The sequence below is a fragment of the Leuciscus leuciscus genome (assembly GCF_965113295.1).
Source record: "Leuciscus leuciscus genome assembly, chromosome: 1".
Lineage (NCBI taxonomy): Eukaryota > Metazoa > Chordata > Actinopteri > Cypriniformes > Leuciscidae > Leuciscus > Leuciscus leuciscus.
In genome coordinates, this window is record NC_138725.1 from 32,426,579 (window position 1) to 32,433,430 (window position 6,852).

The following is a 6,852-nucleotide window of genomic DNA, read 5'->3' on the forward strand; positions in this document are numbered from 1 at the left end:
TTGCCTTTATATTTTTGTTTATTATAAAAAGAAAAGTAACCAATTAAAAGAAATTTAATTGATTACAAAATCTGCCTACTGAGACTTAGATTTATGATGCTGGAAGACTTTTAATGAGAACATACCACAGAGGAGTCTTCTGACCAAATTGTAAGTAGCCTACCTTTTGAATGCTTATGGTTTAGGTCAGATTTGACTTTCTTTACCTTACCTGAGAATAATAAATAAATAGGTAAAAGGTGTTAAGAGTAAAGTACACACCGTAAAACAATGTTTTCACCTCATTTAAATCTCCTGTAAATTGACACTTAAAGCTAATTTTATTGGTGTCAAAAGACTGAGGATAATTGTTGGTTTCATAGACTGTAAAAAAATATGGACGACACCCCTTCGCTCTCTTCCATTGGTGAGAAGTGAAGCCGCCAGTGTCCCGATATTGCGCTGACATCTTGGAACTTGAGTCTGCGCAGTAGCGATCTCGGGACCAGACCTGCGCAGTAGTGAGCAGGAAGTAAAGCCGCGAAATCAAGGCCCCGCCCTCACTCTCGGTGTGAAATAATTAATTATAGAAATTTAGATATTAAGTTTAAAGCTCCAATCTCCTCAGTCCTCCGAAGATCCCGAAAGTCTGTTGGTGCTTCAGTGACTACTTCGCTCAGAGAACCTGTCAACCACAGCTGTCAATCATGACGTCACATCACCGTTTTTATAGCATCAAATAACTAACTAAAAACAAACTTATTTTAAAAACGAACACTTGAATTTACATCAGCGTGATAAAAAAACTACAGTAAATGACAGAAACCACCTTCGGAAAAAAGATATTAAGTGTAATTAAATTGTTTAGTTGGTCTCAAGTCCCGTTGAATAACACAGGGAGGCGGGGCTTATGACCTATTCTAGGACCAGTCACCGGGGGGCGATTGAGACGTTTTGGCTTCACTTTTCAGGGCTTGTGCGGCACGCTTGGTTGGTTTCTATATAGAGATACAGACATAAATGCTTAGATATGTCATTTAGTATTAAAACAAACTCAGTAACTGATAACTTTGATTTTCAGCTCCTCCTACAGTGAAATTCATCATCAGTGAAGCCCCTCCCACATCAATCACATCATCAGTGAAGCTCCTCCCACAGCAATCACATCATCAGTGAAGCTCCTCCTACTGTAATTCTCCTATAAATGCTGGAATATTCCCATCAGTCTACAAGTGAAGACGAGCATCAGGAAGAGCTGAAATCTGCAAAGACTGAGTTTATTAAAGAGGACAGTGAGAACATGAGTGATCCAGAACCCTGCAGAATGAAACACACTGAAGATCCTGAAGAACAAAGAGGTTGGTGTTTATTCTTCATTCATTCATGATGCTGAAGAACATTCATGGTAGAAACATTCAAGCACTTCTTGACATTTAGATAAACGGGTAAACTATGAAATAGAAGAATATTTTCTTTCTTGTTAGTTAACCACAAATGGTCAGTAAAGGGAGGTTTGAGGAACTGTTATATTGATTGTCAACATCAGGTCCAACTAAATATTTTAATGTTTTATTTTACATTTATAACTGGCTCACATTTTTTGCAACCATGTTACCAAACATTTTGACATTTCTCAATATAGTTTGCTGAGTATTGCCACGATTCGATATCGATTGTTTTGGATATACTATATTAGATAAAGTACATGGCAAATGTTCTCAAGGAAAGAAAATCTCTCAAATAATGCTGTAAACTACACATGGGAGTCAGTTTGTACTACATTAATATAATATTGAAGGTTAAAATTTACTGATGTGTATACAAACACTTAAATTACATTCAAGGATGTTTTTAAAAAATAATAATAATAAAGTTATACTAACTTTACAATTACATAATCATATTTCTATGGTGGCTGTCAAAAAAACTGTTTACTGATTTTATTCAAACATGCATCAAATATTGAACATTGAAAATTATAATGAATATGTAATGTGGTGCATATAATTATCAAAATGCTCCTCTCTAGAATAATTTTTTCTAGCTGAATAACGAGTTATGGTCACTGAATATGGGTTTTCTTTTTTGTATGATTTATTTATGTTTATGATACATACAGGGTGAAAAGAAAATAAGTAAACAACCAAACAAATAAATAAACAGGTATAAGTCAAGTCACCTTCATTTATATAGCGCTTTTAACAATATAGATTGTTTCAAAGCCGCTTTACAGTGATAATAGGAAATTAAAGTGCCAGAGATTGTTTTTGCTTTTGCTAAAATTAATTCTGCTACAATTAATTCTGAAAGCTGATCTAAATATTTTATACATGTATACACAATTATAACTTTTCATGATTAATTATATATTTCCCTTTTTGAGCTATTTTGCTGGCGTTTTGTGTGTCTCACTGATGGGTAGTAACGAAGTACATTTACTTCGTTACATTTACTTGAGTATTTTTTTGGAAAAATTGTAGATTTGAATGTGGGTACTTTTACTTTAACTCGAGTACATTTCTAATGAAAAAAATGTAGCCTACTTTTACTTCGTTACGTTGGGCAACGTTCCTCTCTTAACTTTATTTTAATGCAATATGTGTTGTTATGCGTTTATTCCAAGCGCACTGTATCTTTTTTCTGGGCTTGAGCGATGCTCAATTCACAAATGAATCACTCTTTTGAGTCGATTCTGTTCAAAGACTTCATGAAACAAGTCGGCAGATCTGTCTAAATCGGTTCGCGAATCAGAATGATCTGTTCAGTTTACTACCGTCTGTAAGCTGTGTCCCAAAGTGAAGGCTGCATCCTCCGAAGGCCGTATTTGAAGGCCGGATGGCCGTATTTGAAGGCCGATTGCGTCACCGCGGCGCGACGAAGGACGTCCCAATTCAAAGGCTGCATCCTTGGAAGGTCGCATTTGAAGGCCGATTGCGTCACCGCGGCTCGATGAAGGCTGTCCCAATTCAGTTCTGCATCCTCCGAAGTCCGTATTTGAAGGCCGGTTGCGTCATCGCGCCGCGACGAAGGCTTCCCTGATTCAAAAGCGACGCCAAATGCACCCTTCGTTTCCCCGTGAAAAGAAGGATACATAAATGGACACTTAGCGACCTATTCTACCCCATAAGTCATTGCGCGCCGTTGACGACAGCATTTATTTACTTATTTTTAAAGGCGGCCGAGACTAGAGATCGGTGGTGGACAGCAAATTCACATTTAAATGTAAGTATTATGTTTTAATTTACTCAAATAGCTAGCGAAACCAGAGTTAAATTTCTTATAAACTTCTTCTTAACTCCTTCGTCACCATTGCGTGGCTACATTTATCATGTAGTTTTAGGCAAAACTTGTGGTAATAACGTTATTAGTTTAACGACCTATTTGTAGTATTTGCACTTGTGTATTATAAGAAATGTCACTCACCCAATAAAGCCCAAAACAATAAGGAAAGCAGTAGATAAGGCAATGGGGTTTCACTTTTATGTGTTTTTGTAGTGCTGTCATGCTATTTGGTTTTAACCAAATTTTAGTATACAGAAATATGATTTCTTAAGTATTTTGTATGCATGTCTTGATGTGTCATATTTTGCAGTGTTAACAATGCACTTAAGATTGCTCCTCTGTGTTAAGTACCCTTTTCTGCTTTTTTAGAACAATTCAGGAAAAAATGGGTTTATATATATATATATATATATATATATATGAAGAGTTCAGATGCAAAAGCCTCTAAATGCCATCTGAAATTTTCTTATAGAATGATCATTTTTATCAAGCTTGTGTATTTAAGTTCAGTAATTTCACTTAAATGACAATTAATAGGTAATCTTCATTGCCATTTAAGTGAAATTATTGAATTTAAATATACGAGCTTGATAAAAATGATCATTCTATACGAAAATTTCAGATGGCATTTAGAGGCTTTTGCATCTGAACTCTTCATATATATATATATATATATATATATATATATATATATATATATATATGAAAAGTAATACACACATCTTTGCTGAAATGTATTGTTCTGTTGTTGTTAACAAGCCATGGTTCATTTGCTCTGCCTTTAGGATTGCAAGTGTCCTGGGACAGGAGTGTGAGTGGGAAACCCACTGCTGAAACTTGGCCCTGGTTTGTCCTCATGGATGAGGTTTTGGGACAGAGGCAATGCACCAACCCCCCTGTCTTCATCGCCTCAATCCCTGAGGACACACCAGGGCCGAGTTCAGTAGTGGGTGCCCACGGTGTGGAGGAGCCAGGGGCAGCAGCACCAGCACCACCAGTAGCACCAGCAGGAGCACCAGCACGAAGGCGGCGAGACAGGACGGGTTTTTGAACTTGATCAGAGAAGAAATGCAACTACAGAGGGAGGCAGAGGCGAGGAGTGCACAGGAAAGAAGGGAGAGGATGGACAGGCTGTTTTCTCTTCTTGAGAGAATGATTGAAAAATGTTCTACATATTCTTGTTTAACTTTTTTCACTTTTATTTTTTTAAAGAAAAATTATGTACATTTATTTTTATGCTACTTTAATTGTGTAAATAAAAGAGAATGAATTGTTCTGGACATTGTTTATTTTTGTAATGACAGTAATACTTTCTGCATGAAACAAATTCTATACCTTTTAATTTTTTCAAATAAAATTGGTAAATGAAAATCATTTGTTCTATAGGCTACATTAAAGCACTTTTTCCAACTATTTACAAAATACGTTAAACATATCAAAATCAACATAAACATTTAATTTTACAATACTTAAATAAGAAAAAAATGATGTAGACTCTATTGAGCTGAGCTGCTGGACCGGGATGGGCTGCCCCTGGTAAGGCCTCCTGCTGGTGGGACATCATCTGGGATTGTCTCCAGAGCGTTTGAGTGCATATTTCCACTATCCACTAAGTTGTCAACCAACAGGTTTGCAGGGCTGATTCAATCGACGGCTTTCTGAAAAAAGTACTTTTAATAACTACTGCATTTATATTAGGCTACTACTGCATTACTGCGTATATGTTGCATTTTACTTCTGTATATTTTCAATATACAGTAATATCTGGTTGTTACATTATATAGCTACTTTTGTGTAGTTTAATGTAATCATATTGTGATGTGAGGAAAAAAGTACTTCAGTAGGTTACTTCACATTTGTAAGTGAATACTTAACGAAATATGCAGTTCCGAAAATTAAAGTAACAAAATTAGTCACAATATTAACAAATTGTTGCTCACTACAGCAGCGTCCCATATCAAAGGGCGCATCTGACGCGCTCGGACCGGTCTAGCCTACGAAGGACTGTTCTTGTCGCCTGGCAACTGTGACAGCTGCCAATGACGAGCGCGAGAAATACTGGACTTTTTATATTCAATTGGGTTTTGTATTCAAACAGGGCTAAACCGAAAATACATGACCTGGCAGCGCCGGGGCTAAAACATCCTCACCATGTCCTCAAGTAAAATATAAAACATAAAAATGAATGACAATAGCCAATTCTGGCTCCATAGCTGTTTACTGTATCAAAATGAATGATCAGGATAGTAGCTGTCCTCTCGCACCCCAGATAGCAACATTGTTTCGGCCCGGATCCGGCCCACATCTGGCACTTGTGGAATGCGGATCTGGCCCACATGCAGCGTGGAATGACGACCCTTGGGTGGCCCACTCCTATTTGCCAGATCTGGGCCACAAGCAGGCCATAGCAATGCCACATGTCAGCCAAGAGCAAAGAAATAAACCAGAACTGGACCTTATCTGAGCCACAAAATCTGTGTATATTAAATATGGAGTCATCTCAGCCTTAATAAGCCTGTTAACAAGCAGAATCACTGAAGGAAAGAAGAGAACAGAAAAAGAGACGAGCAGAAACACAAGAACTACAACTGACTTCAGACACAGTCTTAGATGAAATCAACTGAAGAGAAAAGAAGACATTAAATCTGTGAAGATCTCAGCAGAGGAGGATTAAACAACTCCACAAACAGCATTACCAGCTTCACTTATTACTAACCAGACTGACTTTATTTCTGTCAGACGTCTACAAAAGTTTTATTGAGAATTAATGGGTTTAACTCTAATGTGTTTCATTTAAAGTCACCATAAGAGTGACTAGTGTTTCCATTAGTTGGGCTCTTGACTCTTAATATATCTTATATCTCATTTGGCTGCTGTGACAGTGTGTTTGTTAAACACATTTGCAGTAGCAAAGAAAGCTAAAGTGAAACGAGATCAGATGATGGTTACCTGTTGATGATTTTATAATCATCATGAAATAACCTTTTTCACTGATGTCTTTGGAATGTAACAATTGTGTTGATCCATTAATAATGTCACATCACAAACTCTGTGTTTCTGCAGCATGAGATTCAACAATATAATATCAATAAGTTAGAAGACTTTATCAAACATGAGCACGAAAAAGTCAGTTTAATATGATGCACACAGACATCAACAATCAGCGTATGAATCTCAACAATGGTGACAATCAAAAGTACTTTGCTGCAATGCATGCTGGGTACCAGCATAGTAAAAAACTCCCAGCATGCATTGCAACATGAATAAATTATGCAGCTGAATTGTCCTATAATTTTGTTTGCTTCTAAATATTTGCTTTTATTTTTTGCTGTTGTTTTTGTTGTGAATTAGTAGCTTTTCAGTGATGTGAATTATTTTTATCTAAATATTTGTGATTGTCACCATTGTTGAGATTCATACGCTGATTGTTGATATCTGTGTGTGTCAGCATAAGTTAAATTTTTTATCTCATGTTTGTTAAAAGCTTTAAACTGACAGTTATAATATTGCTAGATCTCATGCTGCAGAAACACAGGATTTGTGATGTGAAAATATTAATGGATCAACACAATTGTTAGATTCCAAAGACAT

At 36.5% G+C, this 6,852-nt stretch overlaps 1 long non-coding RNA gene across 1 annotated transcript; it reads left to right on the forward strand.

Annotated features, from left to right (window-relative positions):
• Positions 1-2,766: 2,766 nt before the first annotated feature.
• LOC309478446 lies at positions 2,767-4,541 on the forward strand. Its single transcript, XR_014198990.1, has 2 exons — positions 2,767-3,201; positions 4,047-4,541. It is a non-coding gene; the product is annotated as an uncharacterized lncRNA (long non-coding RNA).
• The last annotated feature ends 2,311 nt before the right edge of the window (positions 4,542-6,852 follow it).